The sequence below is a fragment of the Eschrichtius robustus genome, chromosome 20 (genome assembly GCF_028021215.1).
Source record: "Eschrichtius robustus isolate mEscRob2 chromosome 20, mEscRob2.pri, whole genome shotgun sequence".
Classification (NCBI taxonomy): domain Eukaryota; kingdom Metazoa; phylum Chordata; class Mammalia; order Artiodactyla; family Eschrichtiidae; genus Eschrichtius; species Eschrichtius robustus.
Window position 1 is genome coordinate 9856528 of NC_090843.1, and position 12648 is coordinate 9869175.

General features: G+C 43.5%; 1 protein-coding gene across 1 annotated transcript in view; it reads right to left on the minus strand.

Moving 5' to 3' along the window:
• CYTH1 (cytohesin 1) overlaps positions 1–12648 on the minus strand; it is a 79223-nt gene that overhangs the window by 45179 nt on the left and 21396 nt on the right. The window lies entirely within an intron of this gene.

The following is a 12648-nucleotide window of genomic DNA, read 5'->3' on the forward strand; positions in this document are numbered from 1 at the left end:
CTGGACAACCAGGGAAGTCCCACAATGGTTGACTTATGATTTTTCCACTTTATGATGGTGTGAAAGCAACACGCGTTCAGTAGAAACCATACTTTGAACGTTGCTCTTTTCCGGGCTAGCGGTATGCGGTCCAATCCTCTCCCGTGATGCTGGGCGGCAGCAGCACTGAGCACAGCCCCCAGTCAGCCCATGATCACGAGGGTGAACAACGGATACACTTACAACCATCCTGGACCCAGACAACTGTTCTGCTTCTCAGTGTCAATACAGTATTCAAGCCATTACATGAGAAAATCAACACTTTATTACAAAATAGCCTCTGTGTTAGATGATTTTGCCCCACTGCAGGGGGGCAAAACACACTGTGTGTGTTTTGAGCACCTTTAAGGTAGGCTGCGCTAAGCTATGATGTTCAGTTTAGGTGTATTACATGCATTTTTGACCTACAACATTTTCAGCTTACAATGGGTTTATCAGGATGTAGCCTGAAAGCAAGCCTCCATGAATATCCACGTAACGTTCTGGGAAAAGTCTTTTTCTCAGCACAATACCCACGTCAGTCACAATCCCAAGGAGACAGAGACGCACTCAGAGTGGGAGTCTGGAGAGAAGAGAGGGACTGTCTATAAAAGTGAGGGTGGAGGGGCTTCCCTGGTGGCGCAGTGGTTGAGAATCTGCCTGCTAATGCAGGGGACACGGGTTCGAGCCCTGGTCTGGGAGGATCCCACATGCCGCGGAGCAACTGGGCCCGTGAGCCACAACTGCTGAGCCTGCGCATCTGGAGCCTGTGCCCCGCAACGGGAGGGGCTGCAATAGTGAGAGGCCCACGCACTGCGAAGAAGAAGTGGCCCCCGCACCACGATGAAGAGTGGCCCCCGCTTGCCACAACTAGAGAAAGCCCTCACACGAAACGAAGACCCAACACAGCTAAAAATAAATAAATAAATAAATAAATAAATAAATAAATAAATAAATAGAGTAGCTATAAAAAAAAAAGTGAGGGTGGAGTGTGGGGAGACCACAGGGAGAGACGCAGCAGCAGGGCCAGTGAGAGGGGGCGGCCCTGACCCAGGCCAGGCCTGCTGGGCAGCGGAGTAGAGAGGCCGCTGGCAGGACCACAGGTAGAGGGTTCAGCCGACCTTAGCTCCCTGGTGGGGAGAAGACACCTTGACCTCACTGTCCCCTGGCCCGCCAGTCTCCTACATAATCCAACAGGGCCAGAGGACCAGGGAGAGCATAGAGAGTGGAGCTGTGAGGGCACAACACAAACCACAAGGCCCCAGGAACCGGCCCTGAAGAATTCAATGGCCTGACATCTGCCCACCAAGTCTCAGCCCCGTAATCACCACAGTTTCAAGACCCCCTTCCTGGGACCCTGTGCCTCTCCAGGCTCGTCTCTCACCACCGTGCCTGGTTTGTTTCTCTAAGCAAAAGATGCACACATCATATAAAAAGCAAATAGTACCTAAGGCTTAAAACAGAAAACCACGGCTTCCTGCCCAACTCCCCGGCCCCCACCCCCGACTCATGCTTCACAGACGTAGGTCTCTTGACTATTTCTTCTGTTCATCACCTCCCTGTTTTGAAATAACTAGTTACACTACTTGTTCTCGAGTTTTCACCTCTAGACGTCAACTGCCTGCCATGGAAGATGAAGACTCGCCTTTTACCCCCACCCCCCTCCCACATGCACACACACATGCCCACTCGGTATAATTACACAAACATTTCTGGTTAAATCAGTATTTAGTATTCCCATAAACACTGCTCACAACTCAGCTATATAATGTACTATGATTAAAATAACCACAGAATGGACTAAGTGTCCTTTGTTTGTTTCTGTTTGCTCACGCCAAACTCTCTACCAAGCTATGCAACTGTCAAGACGGTCAAACGCGCCGAGCGGTCTGTTTTCTGAGACGGCCTCCAGAAACCTCCACACTCCTACTCAGCCTGGTCTTGTGGCTCTTGAGGCCCGCGTTCGGGGCACCACCCTGAGCACTCCCCCAGACATTTCCCACCGCTGGACCTGAGTCTCTGATTCCATGGTTTTTTTCTTTCTTGGACTGCTTGCTCATTTTGGTGGAACACATTCTCTAACAACTAGCAGAGAGAGGCTGTGGAGGGGTGGGTTTTCATCGTCGTTGTTGTGAATTTTGCATGTCTCTTCTCTCACACCTGACATTCTGGCGGGGTGTGGCATTCTAAGCGAAGTCACGTTTCCTGAGCATAGTGGAGGCATCCACTCACTGTTTCCTCTTCCTGTATTGCTCATAGTGATGGTACCATTCTGATTCCCAATATTTTGTATGTGACCTTTTTCCCCTCTCAGGAAGCTTTTAGGACCTTATCTCTACACTCAGTATTGTGAAATTTCATACGTTATGTTAGCCACCAGGTAGAACCTATGTCTGAAGTCTTATACTCTTTAATAAATTCCTGTCCTTTTTTTTTTTTTTCCAGTTCTTGTTTTTTGGAATTTCTATTAGTTAGACACTGGGCCTCCACTGTGAATCCTTTAACTATTCGTATCTTTTCACTCCTACTTTTCCTCTCCTTTTTGAGCTGCTTTCTAGGAAATACTGTTGCAATGGCCCGAATGTCTGTGTCCCACCGGCCCCAACTCATATGTTGAAACCCTAATGTGATGGTGTTTGGAGGTGCAGCCTCTGGGAGGTGATTACGTCATGAGGGTGAAGCCACCTTGATGGGATAAGTGCCCTTATAAGAAGAGGCCAGAGAGTTAACTAGCTCTCTCTTTCTGCCATGTGAGGACACAGCGAGAAGATAGCCCTCTATAAACCAAGAAGAGGGCCCTCACCAAGAACCCAACCAGGCCAGCACTGAGATCTTAGACTTTCAGCCTCCACAACTGTGAGAAATAAACATTTGTTGTTTAAGCCACCCAGCCTGCGGTACTTTGTTACAGCAGCCTGAACTAAGACGATTCTCTGCTTTATCTTCCAACCTTTCTATTGAATGTTCTACTTTTGCTATTTTTAATTTGCAAGAACTCACTCTTAATCTCTGAATACTCCTTTTTGATAGCACCCTGTTCTTGTTTCAGTAATATAATTTCTGAGACTCTTAAGTATATAGTTTTTTTAATATATAAATTTATTTATTTTATTTATTTTTGGCTGCATTGGGTCTTCGTTGCTGCACGTGGGCTTTCTCTAGTTGTGGCGAGCGGGGCTACTCTTCGTTGCGGTGAAGAAACCCCCAAAACAGACAAGTAAAACCTGCTGGGATTGTGATTTGCAGTGGCGAATCTACATTGACTCTGTAGATCCTCTGGGAAAACTGACATCTGAGTGTGCTGGGTCCTGAGTGCACTTTCTCTCTCCATGGATTTAGGTCCTCTTTCAAGTCTTTCAATAAAATTTTAGAATTTTTTTTCCACTAAACTCTTGCACATTGTTGATAGATTTATCGCCAGGTATTTAATTACTGTTGGTTGCTAATATATTGGAATGCATTTGTGCTTTATATGTTGACTTTGTGAACAGCAGCTTTGCCAACCTCTGTGAATGATTCTAACAATTTATCTTTAGGTTTTTTTACCTTTTCTATATGGACAGTCAATCCACCTGTGAGATAATCGTTTCCTTTTTTTCCTCTTTACAATCCTTGTGCCCTTTTTCTTGCCCCGTTTCCCTGGCTAGAGCGTTCGGGCCCAATTCTCCTGGGGCTCCGTGGCTGAGAAAGATTGGGCTAGAAAACCCTGCAGCACAGCACCAGTGAAGTTGCTGAGCGTGGACACCCTTCATTTCTTCACCATCTTAAAGGAAAAGCTTTCTACATTCCTCCACAGAATATAACATTTACTATAAGTTGTAAATACCTTTTATCATGTTAAAAAAGGATTCCTTCTCTTTCTAATTTGTCAAGAGATTTTCTTCAGTTATGGGTGGCTGTTCAGTTCTTTTAGTAATTTTCTTGCAGATACACATGTGACATTGTTCCAAGAATATACAACCAAGTCATGAACTAGTCTAGCCCTGCACTGTCACGTGTGGTAACCACTACTGAGTTCTTCAAGTATGTTCTAAGTGTAACACACACCCTGGATTTTGAAACCCTAGCACCAAAAAAATGCAAAGTATCTTAATTATTATATTGATTATATGTTGAAATGATAATGTTTTAGATATATTGGGTTAAATAAATTATTAAGGTTATTTTTACCATTTATCTTTTAGCTGTTTAATGAGGCTACTAGAAAATTTTAAATTACATATTTGGGCCACACTATGTTTTTTTGGACAGCACTGGCTAGACACACCAATGTGTGCGTGCAAATTTAGTCTATAATAATAGCTAACACGTATTGTGTCTACTAGGTGTCTGCATTGTTTTAAGCACTTTTACAATAACCCTACTAAGTGGGAAAATTTTCTCCATTTCCTAGATGAAAAAACTAAAAGACATGGAGAGAGTAAGCAGATAGCTAGTGAGCCGTGGAGCCAGGGCTGTAACCCAAGCAGCTGACTCCTGGGCTTGCGGTTTTAGTCACTACCTTGTACTGATCATGTGGTATTTTAGGTCGGCAGGGAAAGGATGTGCTCTTCAATAAATGGTGATGACAACTGACTATCCAGAAAAAATTTAGATTCCCTTTGCCATTCTATACTTAAAAAAACAAACAAAAAACCTCCAGATGGATTATAGGTCAAAGTGTATCTTATATATGTATATGCACTTTGACCTATAATCCACCTGGAGTTTTTTGTTTTGTTTCTTTAAGTACAGAATAACAAATATAAGTATGTAAATATAAAAAGTATATATTATATATACCTATATATGTACATATGTACATTTTTTAAGTGAATTTTTTCTAATTTTATTGCAAAGGAACATTACTTCCTAAGCAGGTCACAAAAACCTAGAAGTCATAAAAGAAAAAACAATTGACCAACTTGACTTCATATGAATGAACTTAATATATAAATATATTATTTATATTCTATTTTGTATGACAAAAGCTCTCATAAAAAAGGTAAGACTGGCAGTATAGTTGGAGAAAATATTTGCAACACTTACAAGCAAAGGATTACTATCCAAAATATATGAAGAGTACCTACAAACCAATAAAAAGACAAACAACAGTAGCAAAATAGGACAAAGGATATGAACAATTCAGAGAAGAAAGACAGACAGCCAATAACCCTAATAAACAGGGCAGTATAAATTACAATAGCCAGTAGACTACCAGAGTGTTAAAGAGCATTGGTGAGGTTGTGGGGAAGGGGACATTCTCATAGTGTGTGGTGGGGAGCAGGTGGTGCCAAATTTCAGAAGGCAGTTTGGTAATGTCTGTCCCAGTTAAAAATGTTTATACAGTACGCCCCTATGCCCAGATCTTGGTTTCTAAATACCATTCCCCATTAAAAGGAACCTGTGATCCTTGGGGAAATGGTTGATTCCAGGGCTGGGTAGGGAAAAATACAAAATGAGCCTGCCCGGAAAACCCTGTGATGGCAGGAAGTGAGGAAGTGCTCAGAGAATGATGGGGACAGGTTGAAAGACACAGAAGCCAACTTGAGGAAGCACCCAGCCGTTGACACGAAAATTGAGGGGTGAGAAAGGATGGCGAGGAACAGATATCCGCATCACCCCAGAGCATCTCCCAACAAGATTCTTAGGAATCACAAAAGGACAGCCAGCCACAGAAACTTACAGAAACCTGGTGGACTCATCTTTACCAGATGTTCAAGGTTAACATCACTAGTAAAAGGATTCATCACCATCATGGACCCTGACACAATGCACTAAGAACACAACCTCATTCTTGCCAAAAACGCACAGCCTCAATTGAATCAGGAGAAAACTGCAGGCAAATCCAAATTGGGGAACATTCTACAAAATAATCGAGAAGTCCTCTGTGAAGTGTCAAGGTCGTGACACACAGGACTGGGAACTGTCGTGGTCAGAACTAATTGCAGTGGCGTCTTCTGAATTAGATCCTGGACCAGAAGAAAAGGACCTTAGTGAGAAAACTGGTGAGGTTCCAGTAGGACTGCCAGATTGCTTACTAGTATTGTATTGGTGTTAATTCGCTGGTTTTAATAACTGTACTGTGGTTATGTAAGATAGTAACCTTAGGGGAAGTTGGGTAGAGGGCATATGGCAACTCCATGTTTTTTCAATTTTTCTGCAGGTCTAAAAATTCTCAAAATAAAAAGTTAGCTGCCCAGACCTGTTGACTGTAATTCAGCGTTTCTGAATCTCTTCTGCAGGTACAGAAAGATAGAAGTAGAAGAATGTTGATTGCACACAGCCTGTGACAGCAAAGTACTGGAAACAAAGTTTCATCAGTACAAAATCAAAGTATAGTACAGATTTTGCTGTGGAATGTACCAGTTTAAAAAAATTGAGGTAGATCTATGTGCTCTAAGACAAATTAAATGAAAAAAAAAAAAAAAAACTTGTAGAAAAACACACACTGTTTAACCTTGTGATGTAGGCAGTAAAAAAAAAAAAAAAAGACTTTTATTTTTGTATTTTATATGTTCTGCACTTCCCCCCCACCCCAGAACATAGTAATCATGTATTCCTTCTGTAATTTAAACAGAAGAAAGTAAGTATGATATATTCTGCCTTTAGTGAGATAATCTTTTTGTGTTAAAAAAACTCAGAATTATCATTTAATATTTATGCTTTCTTTTTTCTAAACACGATTCCTTTTTTAAAATAATTAATTAATTAATTAATTAATTTTTGGCTGTGTTGGGTCTTCGTTGCTGCACACGGGCTTTCTCTAGTTGCGGCGAGCAGGGGCTACTCTTCGTTGCGGTGCACGGGCTTCTCGTTGCGGTGGCTTCTCTTGCTGCGGCGGAGCACGGACTCTAGGCGCGAGGGCTTCAGTGTTTGCGGCACGTGGGCTCAGTAGTTGTGGCTCTCGGGATCTAGAGTGCAGGCTCAGTAGTTGCGGCGCACGGGCTTAGTTGCTCCACAGCATGTGGGATCTTCCCGGACCAGGGCTCAAAACCGTGTCTCCTGCATTGGCAGGTGGATTCTTAACCACTGCGCCACCAGGGAAGTCCCAAGTATACAGTTTATAAGGTTTTCTTCCATGACCTGTTTCCTCTAATTTCTTTTCTTCCGTTTGCTTTGTACTGTTGTTAATGTTTGGGGATTTTCCTTAAATGTCTGGTAAACAGAGGCTGTTTCTTTACATTTAAGGGAGAGGCACTGACAACCCGATTAAAAGCTCTGTGTAGTAGCTGTGACCTATTGAGTGAGGGGTGTCTTTGTAAAATAATAAAGCAATAACATGTGGATATCCCACAGGTAGGACTCTGTAGGTTCTTTTTTCTTGGGCAATGACCTAAAGAAGTGATCTCCAACCTCCTACCTGAGCTATGTGGGCTATAAACCTGGCCAGCAGCATCTGGGAAGCTAGGTAGAGGAGAAAGGGTAAGGAGCTCATAAGTAAGTACACAGACTTTCACTCAGTTTCCTTACAGGCTCATCTTCATGTTTTACCAAGGGGGAAGAGAAATCGCCTTGCTACAGGAGATGGAAGAGAACTGGAAGTCTTAACTGCCTGCCATGACTTCCAACCCCCCGTCCAGTTTCTAGCCTCACTCCGTATCTCTATTCTCAGAGGCCCATGGTGCCTTGAAGTCTTTCTGAGATTTGGAGATAAATTGTTTTGCTTCCTGATGGCCTCCTTCTCTGCAGCTTAGATCTTTCCTGATAAGCTGCCAATAGGAGAGGGGCTTAGAGCATGCAGTCACTGGAGTGTCCTCAAACCCCCAGAAGTGCATCTGTAAGCTGGGGTGGAAAGTGACAAAGACCTCAACCTTCTGCAGACAGAAATCCAGTTGCCTGGAAATACTGCAAAACTCTTTTAAAGGTTACTTCTACTTCCTGGATTACCTGAAAAACATGGATTTGTACTGTTTTTCCCCACAGACACAAACAGCATCAAATCAGTATTGCACAAAAAAGACTTGAGAACAAAAGAAATACCATGTGTGTGTCGCAGAGAATTCAAATGAAAAATTCCTGGACACGCACTTACTTTGCACCTGATCACATCTGCCAGTGCGTACTTCATGAGGCAGAATTTTTGGCAGTTTTATCATCAAAAGTAAAAATAAATTAGATACTTTTTTTAAAAAGCCCAAACCATGCCCTTTTAGCCTTTATTTTATGTATACAATCTGAATTTCAATTTTTTCCAAAAAGACTCATTACCTTTTGCAAGAAAAAAATGAGAAAGGTGCAATTCTTCACAAAATCTGGTCTTATTTTCTATGTGAAGAAAATCCATTATCAATGCCATAAAACTGAAAAAACACGTGGTTTTGAGTTTCTGTGCATTTTTTCCTCGAGAAGGGGGTCGACACACCACCAGACGCTCAGAGAGGACCCTCGTGTTGAGGAATCTGCACCTGGACCCAGCCCTCCAAGAGTGGGTAAGGGCAGCACCATCCCTCGGAGAAGCCCAGGTAAATAAATGATTACCCACTGCCTGGTGATGATGGAACGGTGCCTCAAAGGACTCACACCTGCCGTCATGATCACACTCGGAAACGTGTTGTGTACGCTTTAGAAAACATGAATTTGACATATTCACGATAAACAGAAACATCTTCCTCCACAAGGACAGAGGAGCAACAGTACGACTCACAAATGAGACAGAAGTGTACTAAACTTGATGCTGATAAATATCGAACTACACCTGTAAGCAGTTGCTGCAATTTTAAATGCCGTTTAAAATAAAGTCAAAATTCCTGGATGTGGTCAATTCAATCTGTGCTGCCCTCTGCTGGCTACATGAGAAGATTGTTAAAAGGTTTACAATTAGCCATTTTTGCAAATAAATTACCTTTTGAATGTATACAGAAGAAGAAATTCATGTTCTACCTAGTATACAGGTCATGCTCTGGTGATATTCAGCAGTTCTCATTTTCTGAAGGGTTTTTTGTTACATGAAAATTGGTTTGCCCTTTGTCTATACACTGTGACTAATTTACGGGAATGGGTGATAGCCAATGGGAATTTATGTTATATGGGCAGACACAGACAACAAACAATATACACAATAAATAATAAATTAGCACGCTAGAAAGTGGCAAGTGCTATGTGGAAAAGAAGGAATCAGGAGTGCGTGCATGGGAGCGGTTATTAAAGTATTCAACGTGGTGGTCAGAAAAGGCATCACAGAGGTGAAAGCTGAACCTCAGTGACGCCCCCCAACCCAAAACAAAAACACCATACACAGGCTTCTCTTGTCCAGAATCCTGTGGTGTGTGAAATGCATTTATATTCTCCTCTGAACCTCCTACTTCCTGTTCCTCACCACGTGGACTAATGAAATTAAACAGGCACCCTCTGCAAGATTGGATTCCCAAGGCCATTTCCCCGTGAACAGACCTGAGCTCCGGGACCCAGAGCGACTGTGGCGGCTGAACCTCCCACTTCCTGTGTCCATTTAGGAGAAAGTCTCATCACCTGGTAACCTGAAGGTCTCTTACTTTCAACCTGAAAGAGCCTAATACCCTTAGGATACCTGCCCCCCATGTTCTAGCTGCTGCTCACACACACAGTATTCATTATTTGAAAACTGTAAGTGCTTAGTACTCTGCATTCACTCAAAAAGGACTTGGGTCTCTACTGTGTGTTCAGTTTGAGCACCACACTAGCTGGGTGCTGGGGTGCAGAGGTGAAGAGAACACAGGCCTCTGGAGGCCCGGGCTGGTGGCAGCAGTAGCGGTCACCTAAACCACCACTCACGCTGCTCAGGACTAGGACGCGAGGGCCGGGTGCTCCAAGTTCTTGGAGGAAGAACACCAAAAATCAGTCCCTGGGAGAGGCGGGGAGAATGGGGATGTGAGCAGTCCAATAACGGAGAGTGACTTGGGAAAATCCACAATCTCAGTGGCATTATCTGGTATTTAGGAGGAGATCCGGGGAGATTCAAATACCGCTTTGTGGCCACAGTCTTAAAGGAAGAAGTAGAGATGACCTTTGGGGTAAGCAGGCGCTGCGTGGGAGAGGAAGGGCATTTTAGACAGAGCTGCCCAGCACAAGAGGCCCTTCAAGACCTGGTCCTGCCTGGCTCCCCACCCATCTACTGTCACCCCGAGAGAACCCCACCATCCAGAGACCTACCTGCATTTCTGTCATTCGCGTAGTGATGATTCACCCTTCCAGGAATGTGGTCCCAAACTTAACTTCCCTCCACTGAACAAACCCTCAGTCCAGTTACCCTACTCGTTTTGAAAATGATTTTATACCCAAAGTCACAGAATGACATTTGTGTTGGCTGGGCTGCACATTCTCTGCGCAGCCAGGAAACCTACCTGGAGAGAAGTTTGCAAGAAAAAGGGACTTAGGAAATGCAGATTCAAAGACAAAAGGATGTGGAATTCCAAACAAGAACCAGGCTCACGGAACTGCTAGACAGCCTGAGGTCTTGTCACCCCAACTGAAGGGACACGTGCTACTGCACCATAATCAATCAGGTAACTTGAAAAGCTGTATCAGTTTCCAAAGAGACACAGAGATATTTGCACAGAAATACAGGATTTCTTGAGCATCAGAACAACCCTGGAGGAGATCAGGAGGCACCCCTACCACCACCATCACCATCCCCTTCCACGATGAAGGAAGCTGAGGACACGGGAGAGTGGAGGAGCCACGCCAACCACGGCTGCCAACGCCAAGCCCAGTGGAGCCCTCCCGGGGCGGTGCCCTCGCCCCCAACTGCTCTCCATGTGCTCCCCCAGCCTGACGGGATGCACTCTCCGGGCACAGGGACCAGATGCCCCTAGTGAGGAAGTCATCAAGAGTGAGTTCCCTTAACTCTGAAACTGCCTAAGAGACAGCCCCTCTCGACTGAGATAAGTTTATAAAACACAAATATGAACCAGCAAGAAACTTCTCCTAAAGGCTGAATTCTGGTCTTTTTATCAAAGTAAACTGCTTATGAAATAAAGCATAAATAGGGACTAATAGCTGACAGCATCTGTTAGCTATTAACAGACTGAGTTTCCTATAAATGCTGCTGGGGATACACCCTTCACATGAATACCAGGAAATATGAATGTGAATGGTCACAGCAGCATTTGTAGCAATAACCCCGAAATGGAAACCACCTAAATGTCCATTAAAAGTGGAACAGATTTTTTTTTAATTGTGGCATACTCAAAAGATAAAATATCATACATTTGTAAAAGTGAACAAACTATAACTACATGAAACAACATGGATAAACCTCATGGACAAGCAAAAAAAAAAAAAAAAAAAGCCTTTAAAATCAGAAGAAAACTTTACTGCAAGAATTTTATACCAAATCCAAAAAGTGTTAAGTACAGACCAAAATATTTTCTAACGTGCAGACTCAGAACACCGACCTCCCACATACCCTTTCCTAGGAAACTTCTAGAGAATATGCTTCTGTAAACTTAAGGTAAACTGAAAACAGGAAAGACACAGACCAAGGAAAAGGTGATCCAACAGAGAGGGAATGCCCAATGACTCTGGGGGGGAAACGGAAACAAAGGCCGCACAGCAGACTTAAGAGCAACTGATCTAGATCTGAGCGGAAAAATCATGTGCACTGTCCAGGGGGACACAACTGACTGATGTGCTTAAGCAGATAGAAAGCATCATAGATAAGCTTGGGGCAAAGCTGCAGTATTTTAGAAAGCAATTGATAATTTCAAAGAAGACCAGGCAAAGGGAAAGTTGAGGCAATTAATAGCTCCAGGGAAAACAAAAAGTTGTACCAGGAAGACAGAATGACTACAGAACACCACGTGGCTCAGTAGCGTCGTGGTCAACAGCAAGTCTGTAGAGGGACTTCCCTGGTGGCGCAGTGGTTAAGAATCCATCTGCCAATGCAGGGGACACGGGTTCAAGCCCTAGTCCGAGAAGATCCCACATGCCACAGAGCAACTAAGCCCATGCGCCGCAACTACTGAGCCCGCACACCACAACTACTGAAGCCCGTGCGCCTAGAGTCTGTGCTCCGCAACCAGAGAAGCCACCACAATGAGAAGCCTGCGCACGGCAACGAAGAGTAGCCCCGGCTCGCCGCAACTAGAGAAAGCCCGTACGCAGCAGCAAAGACCCAACGCAGCCAAAAATTAATTAATTAATTTTTAAAAAGCATGCATGTAAATTTTTATGTGGTGTATGATCTTTTAAACTATGTGTATATATTGTATCACTGTGATAAAATAAACTTTAAAATATTTTCTATTTTTTTCTACCTGAATTCTACCTATTCAAATTCCAGTTCCAGAACCTCCTCCCGCGACCCTCTCAATGTCAAGCCATATACAGGAAACAAAACTAAAGATGCTGACTCAGATTCATGGTAAGTCTCCCCTCTAAACATTTTATGATTCTGTGAACTAAGACTCCCCTTCTCAAAGATGAAAAGTGTCTGCTGAACCAGCGTTCTATGCTCTCAGGTAATCACGGAGCAATCACGTTAGGTATTCCATCAGCTCAGTGTAATACTCATCACCCACTGCGTGATGAATGGATTGTTTTAACGCTGTCCTGGGTTGAAAGGAAAATGTTTACGGATCAAACAAGCCTAATGGTTTTGTAGGGGACAATGGTGACTAAGCTATCAGGCAAGTTCATTCTTTAACTGGAGTAAAGTAATACATGACAAGC